General features: G+C 50.3%; 1 long non-coding RNA gene across 2 annotated transcripts in view; it reads left to right on the forward strand.

The window, feature by feature from the left end:
- LOC125126472 (uncharacterized) overlaps positions 1-19353 on the forward strand; it is a 57046-nt gene that overhangs the window by 19294 nt on the left and 18399 nt on the right. For both annotated transcript variants that reach the window (XR_007134637.1, XR_007134638.1), the window contains exon 2: positions 382-465. This is a non-coding gene — a long non-coding RNA (uncharacterized LOC125126472). The remainder of the gene's footprint in view (positions 1-381; positions 466-19353) is intronic.

The following is a 19353-nucleotide window of genomic DNA, read 5'->3' on the forward strand; positions in this document are numbered from 1 at the left end:
TTTTGGGGAATGACTTACAACCTAGAATTTTATACCCAGCAAAACTACCAATTGAAATGTGAAGAAAGCCTACAAGAAAGGGCATGTTCAGATATAAAAGATATCAAAAAGTTGGAGTTCCTCTTGTGGCTCAGTGGGTTAAGTCTGCTGAGGATGTGGGTTCAATGCCAGGCCCCACCCAGTGGGTCAAGGATCAACCATTGCTGCAAGCTGTGGCGGAGGTCACAGATGTGGCTCAAATCTTGTGTCCCTGTGGCTGTAGACCAGCATCTATGGCTCTGATCTGACTCCTAGCCCAGGAACTTCCATATGCTGCAGGTGCAGCTGTAAACAGAAGAAAACAAATACCCCAAAATTTACCTCCTGTGTATCTTTTTCCAGGAAGCTAGTGGAGGACCTGCCCCAACAAAACCAAGGAGTAAATCAACAGAGAAGACAACATGCAAATAACTGTGTGGTGCTCAGGTAGGCAAGGGCTGCACCAAAAGGGGTTCTAGAGGGCTAGGTGAGGAATTCAGCTTTCATTATAATGACACAATAACTTAAAATAATAATAGGATGATATTGTAAAATAGTGTTTTGCCCTCAAACTTGGAATTCTCGGAACCCTTTTGAGCAACACTGTGATTGGCTTCAATCAGAAACAGTAGTTTCATCTGTTCTTCATATTTTGTGTTTGAAAAGGATTCTGCTGAGGGCTTTTTTTTTTTTTTTGCCTTTTTTAGGGCCGCTCCTGTGGCATATGGAGGTTCCCAGGCTAGGGGTCCAATCGGAGCTGTAGTCGCTGGCCTACACCAGAGCCACAGCAACACGAGATCCGAGCCCCATCTGCGACCTACACCACAGCTCACAGCCAACGCCAGATCCTTAACCCACTGAGCAAGGTTAGGGATCAAAGCCACAACCTCATGGTTCCTAGTCGGATTTGTTAACCCCTGCGCCACGACGGGAACTCCGGATTCTGCTGAGTTTTAAAGCGTTAAGCAGTCATTGCACTAGAAATAGCCTAAAAGTGTGTGTGATTACTTCTTAATCAAACTTGTGCAATTTGACGCGGCCTCCAGAAGCAAGAGGTTGTAGACATTTAAGACCTATGTAGGTGGCCATAGCGCTATGCAGCTTCCTGGTGCAGTGCACTGTGGGAGAAGGGAGAGGGGTATAGGGAGGTGATAAGGGCCAGCTAGCAAATTCCAACAGGACTGATGCTGGTCATTCATCCTTCCGCAGCAGAGGAGATTCTCCTAGAAGAACATTTCTATTAGAGCAGATCTGCTTACCGGTTAAATGCTGAAGCTGCCTTCCCCAGGGACTTTTAAACTGCCAAGAAATAAAATTAAAAAACGCAAACATGGGGTGGGAGAAACACAGCATGACCAGAGCTGCTCAGCAGGGTATGTATGAGTGTATGAGAGTGTGTGTGTGTGTGTGTGTGTGTGTGTGTGTGTATGTGTGTGTGTGTGTTCCACGCGCACTCGTGTGTGTCTGTTCCCGGGGCCCAGAAGAAATTTATGGCAGTGTTATATTTTAGCAATTCATAGTTGAAGCCAGAGCAGGCATCCAGGTGTTCCCTAAATCTAAAGCCAAAGAGAACCTTTTATTTATGAATTCAGCAGACAGGCTTTTGTTTTCTTACTCATATCTGCGTTTCCAGTTCGGATGATAAAAGAGCCAAGCACAGAAACCAAGCAGCACGTTGCGGTGTTTACCAGTTTTGCGGGCCATAAAAAAGGGCGTTCCCCAGTTCCCCATCCGTGGGGAGAAACCCTTCCCCACCCTCTCCTGGACCACTTCTTTCCCAACCCCTCAGCGAGTGAATTTTAAATACCACTCTACAGTTGTTGGCTGGTGACCTGGAAAATTCCTTTTGCTTTGTTACGCTGTTAATGGCCCATCAGTTTAAACCTCCCACCCCAGAAACTTTCTTTCTCATAACTAGACGGAGGAAGGAGGAAGCAGAAGTTAAAAAAGACCAAAAAAACAAAAACGTGCAAGAAAAGATCTCTATTTCTAAGGGCTTTGGGAAGATTCAAAGATGGCCAGGCCCTGCTGAACAGAAGGAAGAAATTTCATCTGCCTTGACCTGTCTGCAGAGCAGCCAGCACAAGGGCAGGTGTAAGGAGGCCTCATGGAATGGCTTTAGATGCAGGTGATAATTTTTGAATGCAGTAATAGCTCAACCATGTGGGCTTTTAATAGACACAGGTCTTCTGGGAGACTTAATTTGGGAGGCCAAGATTCAGACTTTTGTTTGAGCCTGGTAAGCTAGTAAATGTGTGCACTAAGCTCTATCACCTTCCTTAGTCTCATTTTAAAGATACTGTTAATAGCTGCCTTTGATCTTATTACTGTTAGTTATAAAGCCAACAATTAACCTGGACTGTGTGTGCCAGGTACAGGGCTCAGGACACTTCCTGCATCATCTCATTTAATTCTCACTGAATACCTCTGTGAGCTAAATACTCTTATTATTCCCATTTTTTTTTTTCCTTTTTTGGCCACACCCACAGCATAGGAATTTCCTGGGCCGGGGATCAAATTTGAGCCGAAGCTATGACCCGTGCCACAGCTGTGCCAAGGCAGGATCCTTAACCCACTGCTCCTGGCTGGGGATCTAAGCCACATGGAACTGGCAGAGATAACGCCAGATCCTTCACCTGCTGCGCCACAGCAGGAACTGCTTATCATCCCCCCACCCCCCAGCTTTTTTTTTTTTTTTTTTACTTTTTTTGGCCGCCCAGCAACATATGGAGTTCTCAGGCCAGGGATCAGATCCAAGCTGCAGTTGTGACCTACCCTACAGCTGCAGTAGCATGGGATCCTTTAACCCACTGTGCCGGGCTGGGGATTGAACCTGCGTCCTGGTGATACTGAGATTCTGCTGATCCCCTTGCCCCGTAGTGGGAACTGCATTATTCCCATTTTAAAGAAGAGAAAACTGAGGCTTCATGAGGGTGGTAGGGCTAAGACTCCCACCTGGTTCTCTGTCTTCCTAGCTCATGCTCTTAACCGTGACCTCCTGCTATTTATAAACTACAAAGAACTAAGAAAACATAGCCAAGAGGAAACATTTAGAGTGGTGATGGCATTCTTCCCTCGAACGTGACAGTTGGTCATGCAGGCCTTGAATTTGCTGAGTTATCACTGGAGGCGACAGCTCTGCACAAAAGCAGATCCCTGCCTCTGGCCTTTCAGGTTTCTAGAATAAGATTCTGATCAAGATCTCTCTTCAGGTCTTGGTCTATGAGATTCCACTTCTCAGCTTCCAGAACAACACATAGGGAGCCCACAGGGACATCAGAGCCTGTGAACCCCAATGTCACTCCTGTCACCCACCTCCACCTCCAAGTCACCCGTGCAGCAATTTTTCCCTCTCAAATGACCTTTGTTCTCTCTTCTATCCGTTGGAGCTGGCCGGGCTCAAGTCCATCTTCTGTAACCTGGAAATGCTGTGGGACCCTCCCTGATTGAAGGGGAGGCAGCTGGCCAGGCGAGAGACTGCCCTCCAATGACACACGGAGGACAAAGCAACTGTGGAAGAGCAATGGGACTCTTATCACCGGCTGGAAAGCCCTGCAGAGTTGGCATCGCTGGGGGTCAGTGACTCCAGACAGAATCCCTAAGGTCCAGGGTGGGCTTTTATGGTCCCCCTTTAAAATTTATCTTTATTGCATATAAATAGAAATAACAGTATCTTCGAAAATTAATTCATGATTGTTGTCAACAATTTAAATAATATGGAGAGTAACAAAGAAAGTAGAAGTGTGTGTGTGTGTGTGTGTGTGTGTGTGTGTGTGTGTGTGGTGCTTACATAAATATCAGTGAGAAGATCCTATTCTATCTCGTATATCATAGGCATATTTCTAGTCTACCCATAGAGCGCTCTTTCCTTTTTAACGGCAGCATAATATTCCACTGGAAGAATGGATCGACTTCCTTTTCTTTCTTTTTTTCTTTCTTTTTTTTTCCCCCCCTAATCTCTGCTTTAACAGATCTTTTACTCCCCTTGGAACCTGTCTCTGCTCCCACTAGCATGCCCTCGTCTGGGTCCTGCCTCGGGAAGCTGCACAGATGGCAGGGTAGTCAAAAGGCGCAAAGGGCAGGGGTCGGTGGGCGCCATATGGGAGAGTGTGGGGATGAGTGTCTTCTAGCCCAGCCCTACTGGAGGACACAAGATGTTCTGTCCCCTCCTTGCCCTGCCAAATGGTTCCTCTGTCTGGCTAAGGCAAAGCTGCACGTTTTAGAGGAATCATCTTAGAAAACGTTCGAGAGGAGCAACTTGGAGAAACAGAAAAGGCTGTTTTCTTAGAGTCACCCTCTATCGTTTGGGACCTCTGCTCCGGGCAGGTACACCTTAGGGCTGTCGGGATGACCGAGATCATCCAGGCCAGTCGCCTGGCTCTATCCAAGAGGCATGGGCTGTGCCAGCTTAGAGGACCTCATGCTCTTTTCTCTTGATGGCAACTTTGTGGTTAATGACCCCAGTAGTTAAAATGTGCTTTTTCCCTGGAAAGGCCCTCTAGCTCACAAAATTAAGGCAAGATCATTTACTAGCTATGTGCTTTTAACCCAATTTCGCGTCCTTCCTGAATCTCAGTTTCCTCATCTGTAGAATGGGGCTAATAGTCCCTATCAAACTGGGCAGAGCTGTGGGGCTAACAAATAAAATATGTATACAGCATATTTACTGTGTTACATGCTAGATGCTAAGCACTCAGTGATGGGAATGATTACACCCTCTCACTGTGCTTTAAACCCAGACTGTTGAAATCATCTGTGGAGTTCCCATCGTGGCTCAGGGGAAGTGAATCCGACTAGTACCCATGAGGACGCAGGTTCGATCCCTGGCCTCACTCAGTGGGTTGAGGAGCCAGCGTTGCCACGAGCTGTGATGTACGTCGCAGACGCAGCTCATATCCCGAGTTGCTGTGGCTGTGGTGTGGGCGCCTGCTACAGCTCTGATTTGACCTTGAGCCTGGGAAGCTCCCTATGCGGCAGCTCTGGCCCTAAAAAAAAAAAAAAAAAAAGAAAGAAAGAAAGAAAGAAAGAAAGAAAGAAAGAAAGAAAGAAAGAAAGAAAGAAAAAGAAAAGAAAAAAAATCATCTAGATCACTGGCTCTTAGCTCTGGATGCACACTAAACTCACCTGGGGAGACTTTAAAAAAAAAAAAAAAAAAAAGCCAGTGAGTCTGAATCTGCTGGTCTGAGCTGGGATTAGGGAGGGTGTCTGTGTTTTTGAAAAATCTTCCTGGAGAATTCTCATTTGTACCAGGGTTGAGAATGACTGAATCTAGGCGGGGTCTCTCGTTTTCCAGGTGTGGAGGGTGAGGCCTAGCATGGGGAAGGCTTGCCCAGGTCACACAGCCAGACCAGGACCCCGCGTCTCTCTTATCCCGGCTGCCAACCTTCAAGACTCTCTTCGGGAAGGAACTCTGTCCCTTGGGTGCCCTTCATGCGGCCTTGGGGATGGGCAAAGGTGCTGCCCAACTTCCAGTCCCTTTCCTGAGAGTATCTGCTGGACCCCTTCCTAGGGCTGGCACCTTTTCACCCTCGGGTTCCAGTCAGATGCGCACCAGCTCGGAGAGCTGTCCTTACAGAAAGCTGCTCTTCTGGACTATGACCCTTCAGGAGTTCTCTTGTGGCCCAGCCTGTTAAGGAGCCAGTGCCACTGCAGGGGCTTGGATTGCTGCTGTGGCGCAGGTTCAATCCCCAGCCTGGCGAACTTCCATGTGCCAAGGGCGCAGCCCAAAAAATAAATAAAAATAAATAGAATATGACCCTTAATCAGAGCACTTAGAGCGTGTGAAATAATCGTCTTGGTTGGTTTGTTCCTTCCTTCCTTTATTCCAGAATCTAGACTCCCTGGGGACAGGGACCCGTTCTGTCTAGTTCCTGCTGTACCCTCAAAGGGTGACCAGCGCTTAGTGAGAAATACTCATGAAATGACTGAATGAACGAAATCCCAGGAGAGCAGCTGAGTCTATTTTATTTTTTCGGTCCTAGCCATCTGATTCTCATTACTCCTACAGCTCGGGAAGCCTCTTTCTGCTTTGGCGTTTTATAAACCTCGTGTGCGTACGTCGACGTTTTAACCATAAATCCAGAGCTTTTCAGGGGTGGAAAAATTCGAGGCCAAGGGATTGGGGGAGGGGGATAAGATCGACCCGGAGGTCCGGAGCCCGGGCGGCGCTGCCCCAGGGTTAGGGGGGCGGGGGTCGGGGTTGAGGGGAACCGTCGGTCGGTCGGGTGCCCCTCCGCTCCCAGCCTGCCCCTCAGCGGGGGATGGCCCGGGGCTGTGACATCCAGCAGAGGGATGCGCCGCCGCCGCCTTCCCCTCGCGTCCCTTGATGGGGAGGAGGAGGGAGGAGGGGGGGAGGAGGGGGAGGAATGCCGCGGGGGAGGGGTCGCGGCCCCGGGGCGGCGCGGGCAGCCGCCCCCGCATTCCGGCCGCGCGCCCCGGGAGGTGGCGCCTTGGGGAGGCTGTATTATTATTACTATTTTTTGAGCCGCGGGGGAGCAGGGTGGGGGAAGGGGGGCCCGTGCGTGTCCCTTTAAGAGCCAGAGCGCGGCCCCCGCCTCGCAGGCGCCCGGAGCCTCACAAAAGAACAGGATGTTGTTGATTTGTCACCAAACCACAGAGAGGAAATGATTGTAAATTTCCTTTAAACATCCCCACCGCGCTCCGGCCGCCCCCGCTTCCGCCTCCGCCGCCCCCGCCCGGCCGGGCGCAGCGGGGCCTCGGCGCTCCCGCGGGGCGCCCGCTCCCCGGCCTCCCGGCCGCCCCGGCCAGGCCACAGGCCCGGGCCGGCTCCCGGGCGCCGGCGGGAGGAGCCCCCGCCCCGCCGCGCCCCCGATCGCGTTCCAGTTGCTTTCTTTTGATTATTTTTTCAGCCGCTGCCGCAGAGAAAGGGCCTCCGCTCGTGTGCAGCCGCGCGCGCCGCCCTTGCCTCCTCGGCCTTTCCCTCCCCGAGCGGATGAGACCCGCGCGGGCGCCCCGGGCTCTGCCCAGAGGGGGCCTGGGTGCGCCCCCGGCCCGTTTAGCCCCAGGACTCCCTGCACTGGCCCCGATCAGGAGCTCCAGGGTCGGGAGTGGAGAGTAGGGGCAGGGGAGACTGAGGCCCAGGAAGGTTAGGCTACAGCAGAAAGTCACCAGCCTTCCTGGAACCCCCTGGGGACTCTTGGGACACCCTACCTCGGTTTGGTCCACTCACTCCGAGCTTATGTTTATAACCCCCTAGCCACACTGCCGCCCGAACATCCTAGAAGCCCCGAGCCATCAAAGGTGGCAGTTTCCATTGAACGTCCAGTGTCACAGTTACTTAAGGTTATTTCCTGAGCCGCATCCCCCACCATTTCCCGTTGGACACCTCTTTTCGGGAGCTGCTTGGGTCTCAGTTACACCTGTGATTTTCTGCACCCTTACTTCGCCCACCCCTGCCCCTGTTGTTGGCTAAGATTTCTGGAAGCCTCTGGTGGAGTCAGATTTGCTCCCAACCTGTGGCCCGTAGCGACGTGGTGGAGGCTGGTCTGTGGTCTAGGCCAAGGCTGCGTCCGCTCTACAGAGGGTTCTTTTGGAGCAGTCAGTGCTTCTGATTCTGGCACAGGCTGCCCTGGGCTTCTTGGCTTGAATATTCAAAGCAGCAGCTAATGTCTCAGGCATGGTGTTCAGCTCATTCTCTCATTTCCCTTGCAGTGGTCCCACGAGCTTGGCATTGCTCTTCTCTTTATACAGATGAGGAAACTGAGGTTCAGAGAGATCAAGGAACTGGCCCAGGTCACAGAGAAAGGTGCAAGCGATGGGACTCGAGTCACTACCCTCTGGTTCCTGGTGGTCTCCCTCTTTGGTGCCTTAAGGTTGATCATTTGCTTTGGGGGGGACTGGGAGTAAAAGATCACAGGAACCCGAGTGGCTGGCACCTTAGGCTGCAGTCTTCCATCCTGGGGCCATATGAGGTCCTGAGTGCCTTGGAGGAAGCGGGGAGCCTGGCGTGGAGTCTGAACGCTTTCCACTCTACTTGAATGGGAAATTAAAGTCCTTTTAAAAAATGAACTTGATGCTGGATGCCTAAAGCTGAATGGGTGCCAAGCCCCCCCACTCCCCATGTCATTTCTAGACCCTGGATTCTAAGCTCAGAGTGGGGGAGGTGGATGGGGGTCGGGGGAGGGTGGCTTGTATTTGCCTCTGGGCATCATCAGTGTCCTGCAGAATGCTTCAAGTCATTGCGTGCCTGCTCTGTACCGTGCACGGTGCCAGGGACTGTATCTGGGCTTTCTCATTTGCTCCTAAGAAGGATCCTAAGTGATGAAAAGTTGGTTCCCAGATAAGTTGGCACCTAGGAATGGTGGAGCTGGAGTTTCCATTCTTCCCCACGGGGTCCCCGGGTCTGTGTTAAGAGGAAGTCATCCAGGCACCCCGAAAATGGGGCTATAGTGCTTGCCTTCCGCTGGTGCCGGTGGATTTTGAGAAAGGAGTGCAGTGGCCTTTGGCTCCTTCCTGCTGCAGCTGTCCGCAGTTCCTCAACACTGAGCACATTTGTTGATGGATTTCCAGAGCGGCTGCGGTATCTCCACCTGTCCTTTTTGCTTTTATAGATTGCCAGTCACTGGGGCATCCGGATTTGGATCACTGGGGAGGGAGAGCCATCTGCTTCATTGTTTCCAGTCTCCAGATGAGGAGAGAGTACCAGCTTGCCGAGTCCTTGGTCTGAGCAGGCTGGCTCGAGGTAGAACAAGACACCAGGAGTTAGGGCTCCCAGGGTCCCCACCGCTCCGTTCTAGAGACGCAGGGACCGGAAGGCAGGTCGTCTCATGTTTCTTGGCTCCTTGCTGTGAAGCACTCTGGCCTATGCGGCCATCATCAGAAGAACAGCTTCTGTTTATTCACTCAGTTAATATTTATTAAATGCCCATTCTGGAGTTCCTGTCGTGGCTCAGTGGTTAACGAATCTGACTAGGAACCATGAGGTTGCGGGTTCCATCCCTGGCCTCACTCAGTGGGTTAAGGATCCGGTGTTGCCGTGCGCTGTGGTGTAGGTTGAAGATGCAGCTTGGATCCCGCGCTGCTGTGGCTCTGGGGTAGGCTGGCGGCTACAGCTCCGATTAGACCCCTAGCCTGGGAACCTCCCTGTGCCACAGGAGCGGCCCTAGAAAAGGCAAAAAGACAAAAAAAAAAAATGCCCATTCTATGCCAGGCACTTCTATCAGAGGTGCTGGAGATATGGCAGTCACAAATCAAAAGTCTTGCCTTCTTGGAGTTTATCTTTTAGGAGAAAGAGACAAGAACATTCGTGTGTGTGTGTGTGTGTGTGTGTGTGTATGTGCGTGTGTTTTATTAATAAATGTACTTATAAACAAATACATTTAAATTATGTGTGTGTGTGTATAGATTTGACTTTTTATGCAGGGGTTAGAAGTTCTGACACCCACTTAGTTGAAAACCCAAGTACCGCTATCTCAGCCTCAAAAACCAAGGCTTTGGTAAATGACTCATCCAAGGACAGGAAGCTGAACCAGTATGGGTAGAATCAAGACTCAGGCCCTTAGTTCTTTGAATTCCATATGTGTGGTCACTAATCAAACACAAACGTTCCCCTACAATTAATTCATTTAAAGATCTAGAAAATGAAAATACAGATACTATATTTATTGAAAAAAAAATTGGCGTATAAATGCACCTGCTCAGTTCAAACCGTGTTTTTCAAACTGTGTGCATGAACTGTCAGGTAGTCCTTTGAACTATAGCCTAAAATGAAGAAGCCTGGGGCCGGGGGGTGGGGGAGGGGATTGCAGGGTGTGTGTATGAGAGGAGGGACCAATATTGTATTTTATTTAAGTTGGTCAGGAAGGGAAGGACACAGCCATGCGGCTTTCCTTTCCAGAAGTTTGCTTTAGCATTTGGGACGGCGACCGTGCCGGCCAGGAGATGTTGCATAGCGCAGTGTGTCAGGTATGTGCTAAGCGCTTTACATTATACTTTTAATCCTGTTATCGCTGTATTTGATTGGAAGAAGCCAAGGTTCAGAGATGTTAAGTAATTTGCCCAAGACCACACAGCTGGCAGGTAGTGGAGCTGCAATTCAAAGGCTCCTCTCAACCATCACGTCGCTTCCCCCTCGGGGACTCTCCTTAGCGAGCTGGTGTTTAATTCATGAGCTGGTGCTGAGGATTTCTTGGGGTGTAAGCTCGGCTCCTGGCTCCTAGTTCCTGGCTCCTGGCTCCATGGTTCTGGGGGAAGAGCTCAGAGCCTGAAGTTCCTTTTTATGAGTGGAGGAAGGGAATCTGTTTGATGCTGGAAAACCCCATGTGGTGTTTATGGCAGGAGGGGGAGAAACACCTTCAGATTAGTGTAAACAAGAGAAACGGGATCCCTCCACCTCCCTCCGTGGTTTTAATTTCCCCATGATGGGCCCGACCCAGCATGTCGTATTATACAGCGATAATGAAAACCCTTGGATGAGTGAACCGAGATTTACAGGGCAAACAGGAGCCAGAGGAGAGAACGGTAGTCCTCTGCCTTGTTTGCAGGCAGATATCCAAATTGCCACTTGCTGGCTTTTTCTTCCTGACACTATCGGCTACTCTGCTTAATTAGATCCCCCCCCCCCATCATTTCCAGCACCGGCTCAGCTGGCCGCTAGGCAGTGTTTGTGAAGCTTCAGGCAGACCGCTTTCCCACAGCCTGGGGAAGATGAGTCAGAAACACAGCAAAGGAAAGCCAGGGAGGGGACCTGCCCGACAGGCTGTGAGCCTGCCTGTCCATCGGCTCCGTGGCGCGGGACCCCGGGGGCTGGACCGCAGCCACAGCTCTCCTCGCTTTCCCCCTCAGCCCCCTCTCTGTCGAGGGGAGCAGAGACAGTGACTCCACAACCACGTAGCAAGAGTTAATCTGGAGTATTTCCCGACGTATCCTTCCAGACTCTGAGAGGGGTGAGAAGTACTGAGATGGACAGAATGCCACCCAAAGCTTCCAAACGGAGTAGAAAGGACAGCTGAACGTAGCTGATGAGGCTTTGGGGCCACATTCACTTCTTCAGTAAACATGATCAAGCACCTTTTATGTGTCAAGCATCATTCTAGACCCTGGGCGGACCCAGCAGAGGCAAGACATGCAAAAAAAACTTCCCTGCCTCTGTGGATTTACAGTCTACCTGGCTGGGGGAGGAGCAGGGCCGTGAGGTCATTACTAAAGCGGCTAAGAACTAGGGAGAAAAATCAGGGGAAAGGTGGTAAGAGCGTGTTTCTGCTCATCAGTTTTGAAAGACCTAAGTGCAGGTAGGGTAGTGGTGGATATAACTGACAGACCGGATCTGGAATCTGGGCTTGGACATCTGGTTGTGTGACCTTTCATGTCCATGATCAACGGCTCTGAACTTTTTTTCTCATCTGTAAAGTGGGGCTCATCAAAGATGAAGTGAAGGAAAAATGGATGGAAAATGCATATTTCACGAGAGCTTCGCAACTGTGAGCTGTCATTTGTCTTGCGTGTGTGCTTATAGAGGGGTGACGTGGAGCTAAAGGGGAAACTCATCAATCTGGGGAAAAAAAGGCTATTATCCATGTCACCTGTCCTTTTTCTAGGAATCCCAGTTTGCCCGTACAGGAGGAGAGGGCAGGAGTGTAGGTGAACCTTTGCAGCCAGAAATCATATCGGAGAGGATTTAGTTAAGAGTTTGGTGCGTGGGATATAGGTGCGAGGGTTGTTGGTCTTTGGTGTTCTCTTTTTATAATGGTTTTCCACAAGCTTTGTGTTTGCCCTGATCTTCCACGATAAGCCTGGCAGGGAGGCTGGGGCTTGCCCGTTTGACAGACTGGAAAACAGGCACAGGATGTGAGTGCCCAGCCAAGGTCACCTCCAGTCTCCAGAGGAGATCTCCTGCCGGCCTGGAGATGAGTCATCCTGGAGCGTGGCTCCCGGGGTGAAATCACAAAGGAAGGAAGGCTTGGATTTATTGCAGGCACAGCCCGGGAAGTTTCCTGTTCTTGAGAAATCTCAGAAACAGTAACCTCCACCTGAGAGGCCTTGTTCTTCCGAGGTCAACCTCCTGCGCCGCCCCCACCCCCCGGAAGAGAGTGGATCTGATCTGGGGGGCAGGGGGAGGGGAGAGAGGCTGAGAAAGCCTTTGGCATAAGCAGAGGAGAAAGAAGGGAGATGAAAAGGCAGGGAACGCGTAGTCCTTTAGCGCTTGGGATCTGGGTTCGGTGGTTTTGCTGCTTCACAGCTTGGGCAAGTCCTAGAACCTTCTCCAAGAGAAGAGAACCTTTTCATTTCCTCATTCATCAGATGGAAGCGTAATGTCCCTAACGCCCAGTTGTTGGCAAGGTGACATGCAGTGCTGAGTGCCAGGGGTTTAGCACAGCGCCGGGCAGGAGGAGGCCCTTAGTAATGTGAGCTGTTATTATTGGAGAGGAGGGGCTGTGCCGAGCAAAGGCGTGAGGCCGAGAGGGCCCCCAGCTTACTGCATCCCTGCTGATGCCCAACCATTTAGGTGAGGTCACGAGGAAGCTCCTTCCACATGGGACGCTGAAGGACAGTCATACAGGAGATGCAGTCTTGGTCCTCGAGAACTTTCTGTTGGGAGCAGTCGCGCAGGAGCAGGCGAGCATCCCATGCCTTCTGGTCCTTGCCCACCCTCCCTGGCATCATGCTTCCGTGGGCACGGCGGGCCAGAGAAGGTCCCCTCTCAGTTCCCTCTCTCCCCCTGACCTTAACCTTTGCTTCTCTGGCTCAGACCCATTATTCGTCCTGTCTCTGTTGACCCCAAGTCAGGGAAATAATTGAGCCTGTCTCCACTGATAACTGCTTCGAAACAAAGCAAAGCCTGCCTGCTGCTAGCAGTCCTGCTGGAGCCTGGTTCCCAAACGCAGGCAGTGGGACCCCACAGCACCGAATGGTTCTGGAACCAAAGTGGAAAGCTTTGTGAGGGGCTCTAAATATGTATCCAAAAGGCTAATTATCATGTTCTCCAGTGAGGAATCTGCCCTTCTCACTCTGGCCTTACTTCCTCGCCACGCCCTGCCCCTCGTTGGATATGGAAGATTTCCTTAGGAAAACTGATTCCAGCACGTCCTAACAGGGCTGAAGGTTTGCTTGGGCTTGACTTGGGAAAGCGCTGGAGGCTCTGTGTTTTTCTGATTCTTAGATAAAGTGTCCCAAGAGCAGACCTCTTAGGAACTGCACCTCTTAGCATGAGGTTGTGGTCAGAGGCATGTTATTATTATTATTATTATTTTTTGGAATCTTATTTAATTGTATTATTTTAATCCAAAAGATTCTAGTCCAATTGATGTTTATGTATTTTGTTAAGATATTATAACAATCTTTTTTCTTGCTATTTATTTATTTATTCTTTTTTTTTTAGGGCTGCACCTGTGGCATACAGAGGTTCCCAGGCTAGGGGTCGAATCGGAGCTACAGCTGCTGGCCTACAGCACAGCCATAGCAATGCGGGATCCGATCTGCTTCTGTGACCTACACCACAGCTCATAGCAACGCCAGATCCTTAACCCACTGAACAAGGTCAGGAATCAAACCTGCGCCCTCATGGATGCTAGTCAGATTTGTTTCTGCTGAGCCACAATGGGAACTCCCTTTTTTTTTTTTTTTGCTTTTTAGAGCTGCACCCACAGCATACGGAATTTCCCAGGCTAGAGTCCAGTTGGAGCTGCAGCTGCTGGTCTATACCACAGCCACAGCCACTCAGGATCCAAGCCCGGTCTTCGACCTACATCATAGCTCACAGGCAGTGCGGGTGATCGAAGCCAGGGATGGATCCCACTTCCTCATGGATACTAGTTGGATTCGTTTCCACTGCACCACAATGGAAACTCCTATTATAACACACTTAAATGAAACAAAACAAAACAAAACAAAAAACCCCGCAGATATACTGTTATTTTTTTCTCTCTAAAGGATGCAGGAATTTATTCTTATCTTTATCATTGAATATATGGTCATAATGTGAACTCTTTCACCAGGAACCTGGATTGTGCTTAAACCTTTTAGCGTATTTGCCACAAAGTTCCTGCAGTAACTCTAGGAGGAAGGAATCCTTTTTTTTTTTTTTGTCTTTTTGCCATTTTCTTGGGCCGCTCTCGCAGCATATGGAGGTTCCCAGGCTAGGGGTCGAATCGGAGCTGTAGCCACCGGCCTATGCCAGAGCCACAGCAACGCTGGATCCGAGCCACGTCTGCAACCTACACCACAGCTCACGGCAAAGCCGGATCGTTAACCCACTGAGCAAGGCCAGGGATCGAACCCGCAACCTCATGGTTCCTAGTCAGAGTCGTTAACCATTGAGCCACGACGGGAACTCCAGGAAGGAATTCTTATCCCTATGATTTTGATGAAGAGACTGAGGTTCTGGGAGGTCACGTGATCATGGTTAGCAAAACTGGGATTCAAAGCCCGGTTACATTCCACTGAAAGTCTGCAAACTCAGCAATAGGTATGATTTCTCTCTCTCTCTCTCTTTTTTTTTTTTTTTTGTCTTTTTGCTATTTCTTGGGCCACTCCTGCGGCATATGGAGGTTCCCAGGCCAGGGGTCCAATCGGAGCTGTGGCCGCCAGCCTACGCCAGAGCCACAGCAAAGCAGGATCCGAGCCGCGTCTGCAACCTACACCACAGCTCACGGCAATGCCGGATAGTTAACCCACTGAGCAAGGGCAGGGACCGAACCCGCAACCTCATGGTTCCTAGTCGGATTCATTAACCACTGCGTCACGACGGGAACTCCCTGATTTTTCTCTTTTTCACTCCATGTTGGAGTGTAGACATTTTGCCTGGGTGCCTCTATAGCCTTCCTAATTACTGTTTAAAATGGGAGCTTAAGATTCCCTGAATTATCCTTGGGGTACCCTTGACCCTTGTCTCCTTTGGGGCTTTTGTGGGCAAGGTCATTGGCTAAGGGCTGCTGAGCAGCGGTGGCAGGAAAGGGACACAGGGTGGGAAGCAGAAGGTTTGGGCTGTTGGAAGCAGGTGCACACTGCAGCTGAGAGCAGCACCCCGTGCACACGCCCGCACCTGTCTTGACCCTCGGAAACTGAGTCCTTAACCCTCCACCACTGGTCATCGTTTCAGCCGTGTGACTTGCTGTGGGGCTGGGTCACGATGGCGGCAGCACTCAGCTCCAGGGACGGGGGTAGAGAAGCATCATTTCTCCTTAGGTAGGAAGGGGAGGCGTTTTCATCTCCATGTTACAGGAGACTTGCCAAAGCCCAGGTGTGAAACGGTGAGATGCACCTGGACTCCTGGCACCTTTCTCCTCCGTCAGCCCAGCATTTGTTTCTGTCCCTCTGGTCCATCTCATCCAGGCCTCTTCTTCCAGATACGCTGGGATGCTTTGCAGGTGAATCTCAGGTATACGAGGAATGCAGGTTAGATACAGATGTTCCAGCTGGGCTGGCCCCACTTGGAGAAACCATTTCTAAAGAAAGGCAGAGTGGTTGGTAGAGAAAATCAGAACGTGTTTCCTAAAAAAGTTCCCCAGGTAGGAGGTGGTTTTTGTTTTGTTTTGGTTTGTTTTGTTTTGACAGCACCCATAGCAGTTCCCCGGTCAGGGATTGAACCTACGCCACAGCAGCAACCAGGGCCACAGCAGTGACAACACCAGATCCTTAATCCACTGAGCCACCAGGGAACTCCAGAAGGTGGGTTTTTATCTTGGTGGCTCAGGATGGAGGTGGTAGCTCACAGTCCCCCATTAAATCTTCAAGATTTAGGGAGTTGCTGCCGTGGCTCAGTCGTTAACGAACCTGACTAGTGTCCACGAGGACTGGGGTTTGATCCCTGGCCTCGCTTAGTGGGTTAAGGATCTGGCGTTGCCGTGAGCTGTGATGTAGGTTGCAGATGTGGTTCGGATCCTGAGTTGCTGTTGCTGTGGTGTAGGCTGGCAGCTGCAGCTCTGATTCGACCCCTAGCCTGGGAACCTCCATATGCCGCAGGTGCAGCCCTGAAAAAAAAAAGACCAAAAGAAAAAAAAAGAGAAAAGAAATGAAATAAAATAAAAAAGAATCTCTGAGCCTCTGCCTGGAGAAGTACAGTACTGTTACACATCTTTTTTTAAGTTTAGACAGTGGTCACAACACATTTTTTGTTCAAATGTAGAAAGCCTGGAGTCCTTTAAGAGAGCATCTGCGAATAGCATTGAGTTCTTAGAATGACAGTACAGATTTAAAAGAAAAAAAATTGTTTATGCCAGCTCTGCCTCTTATCAATATGAAATGAAGATTAAGATTCACGTGTATGAATAGACCATTTTGGGGAGGGGTGTTATAAATTCCTATGTCTTTGCTAATGGAACCATTTCCTCATTCGCAATTGGGAAAAAAAACAAACAAAAAAACCCAAAACAAAAAATTGTGTTTCATAAAACCTTCCCTGGAACAACCAGAAAAAGGAGTGAGCCCTTGAAAATTCAAATTTATGGTATTATCTTTGCCTACTAGCAAAAGTTTCAAGCTTTGGAATAGTGCATGGTGGACCTAGTCTGCTGGTCCATGAGTTTAGCCTCTTCTAATTTATGCCTTTTCTAGATTGTGTTTGTGCTCACTCCGAGCCAGCCTGTGCGAGCCCACTTTGTGCTCACTGTGGCCTTGGGTCTTTACAGCCTATCCAGAGGCCCTGTGGCACCTTGCTCCATGATCATACTTTGAGAACAGCTCCCCCTAGAATTTTGCACACAGGACCCTTGAGGTGTAGTTAGAAGTGATGACCAAACTCTGAAAAGTTTCCTGATGGAAAGTGAGTGACAGAGGCAGCATGTGAACTCAGGTCTGAATAGCCCATAAATCAGACTGTTTTGTGGTACCCAGTTCTGCGTCGAATGCATGAATCTGCTGAACCACTTCTGCTTTTTTTTCTTTTTTGGCTGCCCTGAGGCACATGGAGTTCCTGGGCCAGGAGTCAGATCTGAGCCGAAGTTGTGACCTGCGTTGCAGCGGCGGCAACGCTAGATCCTTAACCCACTGTGCCGGGCTGGGGATGGAACCTCCGTCCTGGGGCTGCTGAGATGTCACCGCTCCCGCTGCACCATCTCGGGAACTCCATGCCCCTTCCTAGGAAGATAACCTTCAAGGACATGCCAAGGTGAATCTGAAGAGTGGTACCTCACTTCAAGGTACCTGCACTTTGGTATTACCGTATAGAAACATTTACTCATTTGTAATCTTCATTTTATAGATAAGGAAACGGTGAATCACAGCAGTTAAGTGACTTGCTCAAGATCACATAGTTATGATGAGAAAAGATGTTTATTCGGTGGCTATTGCCGGAAGCTGTCAGCAGTCCAAGACACTTGTGTGGACTGTCCTAGGCGCAGGGCAGGGAATGTCCTCAAAGATGTGGCAAAGGCCAAGTGCTGGAAGGGTACCTGCTCAGCTCCTCTGAACAGCGCAGAAATTCCAAGACTGATTTATTCTCCTAAGTCGCCACTAGGCTCCTGGGCCCCTGGCTGCCTGTGCCGCAGAGCTCACAGGCCCACCTACCCATCTCTCTCTCCCTGTGGGAAAGGGTTTCCGCTTTGGCCAGCAGACTCAGGAGCCCTCTGGTTGCCAGAGAATCTGCAGTAGTACAGAGGCCACCGAGGCCTGCTGAGTTGAGCTGGGCAGTGTTGACCTACTTGTGTGAGGCTGCATGAGCCCGGGAAAGCCAGAGCAGGGAGGGAGGGCTGGGGGCGGCTCTGCTCTCAGAGACCTGCCACCCCAGGACCTCTGTTTTCTATGCCCCCCACCTAGGAGCTTCAGGAGCTCTTCCAGCCCATCTGCTCAGCTCGGAAGTGAACCCCAGGATAACCGGAACGTCCCTGCACCATCAGGAGTATTGGTGAGAAATGGCTGAGTCCATGGTGCGCCCAAAAGTTGACACCTCTGGAGTTCCCGTCGTGGCTCAATGGTTAACGACTCTGACTAGGAACCATGAGGTTCTGGGTTCGATCCCTGGCCCTTGCTCAGTGGGTTAAAGACCTGGCGTTGCCATGAGCTCTGGTGTAGGTCGCAGATGTGGCTCGGATCCCGCGTTGCTGTGGCTCTGGCGTGGGTTGCCGGCGACAGTTCCAGCTGGACCCCTAGCCTGGGAACCTCCATATGCTGTGAGTGCAGCCCTAGAAAAGACAAAAAAAAAAAAAAAGAGTAGACACCTTACATGTGTTTCTTTCCTTCTTCTTTCCTCCTCGCCTCGCTTCCTTCTTGATCTCTCACCGGGTAATTAGCCCTCAAGAGCTCTCCTGCTGCCACCACGTCTGCGGTGACAGCGTGACAGCCCTTCCCTGTCTTCCACTCGTGGCTCCCCAGAAGCTGTCTGGCCATACATAAAAGTCATTGGAGACTCACCGAAGAGTGAAAACATGCTGGGGCGCCATCCTAGCATATTGGGAGGCGGACCAGTAAGGCCACTTTGTGTTGGTCAGATTTTACAGTCACCCGGCCTGGGTGTTCATCCCGGCCTCTGCCCCATAGGCTGTGTGACCTAGGGTATGTTACTTAACCTCTCTGTGCCACTGTTTTCAGATTTGCAGAATGAGGTTGAGACTAGCACTTATTCCATAGAGATGTGAGGATTATTGAATGCAATGGTGTATTAGAGCCCCTGGCACAGGTAGGAGATATCATGTAAAGTAGACACTAAATCCAGCTGGAAAGGATTTGAACACTTATCATGGGCCAACACTGTGCCAAGTGCCTCTCACTCATGAACTTGTTTAAAAATGTGCAGGTGCAAGTGGGGTATGTCTCCTTCCTGCCCCCTTTTCCCCTCCACAGAGGCAGGCATTGTTACCCGCACTCTGTGTATCTTTTTTTTTTTTTTTGTCTTTTTAGGGCCACACCTGCGGCATATGGAGGTTTCCAGGCTAGGGGTCGAATCGGAGCTATAGCCACTGGCCTACACCATAGCCACAGCCACATCAGATCCGAGCCGCATGTGCGACCTACACCACAGCTCACAGCAACACCGGATCCTTAACCCACTGAGCGAGGCCAGAGATCGAACCCGTGTCCTCATGGATGCTAGTCAGATTCGTTTCCCCTGACCCATGACTGGTACTCCACACTATGTATCTTTACCAATATCCTCTGTACCCATAGAAATATCTGAATCTCTTTTCCCTCCTTTAAATAGAGGAAACTTGGGCTGAGGGAGGATACCCAGGAATTTGTCATAGTAGTTCTCATTCTGTATGTGGGCACTGCTTCCTATGCTATGTGATTCCGAATCCTTGTTACACCCCTGCAGAAGGAGCTGCATTATGTAGAATGAATGCTTCAAGCCTCGGTTTACCTTGGTGGGCTGAGTGAGAATTAAATGCGATAATTCATGTAGAGGAATGTATCAGCATTCCTGGGTTCCTGGCACATCATCCCTGC

The sequence above is a fragment of the Phacochoerus africanus genome, chromosome 4, assembly GCF_016906955.1.
Source record: "Phacochoerus africanus isolate WHEZ1 chromosome 4, ROS_Pafr_v1, whole genome shotgun sequence".
Taxonomy (NCBI): domain Eukaryota; kingdom Metazoa; phylum Chordata; class Mammalia; order Artiodactyla; family Suidae; genus Phacochoerus; species Phacochoerus africanus.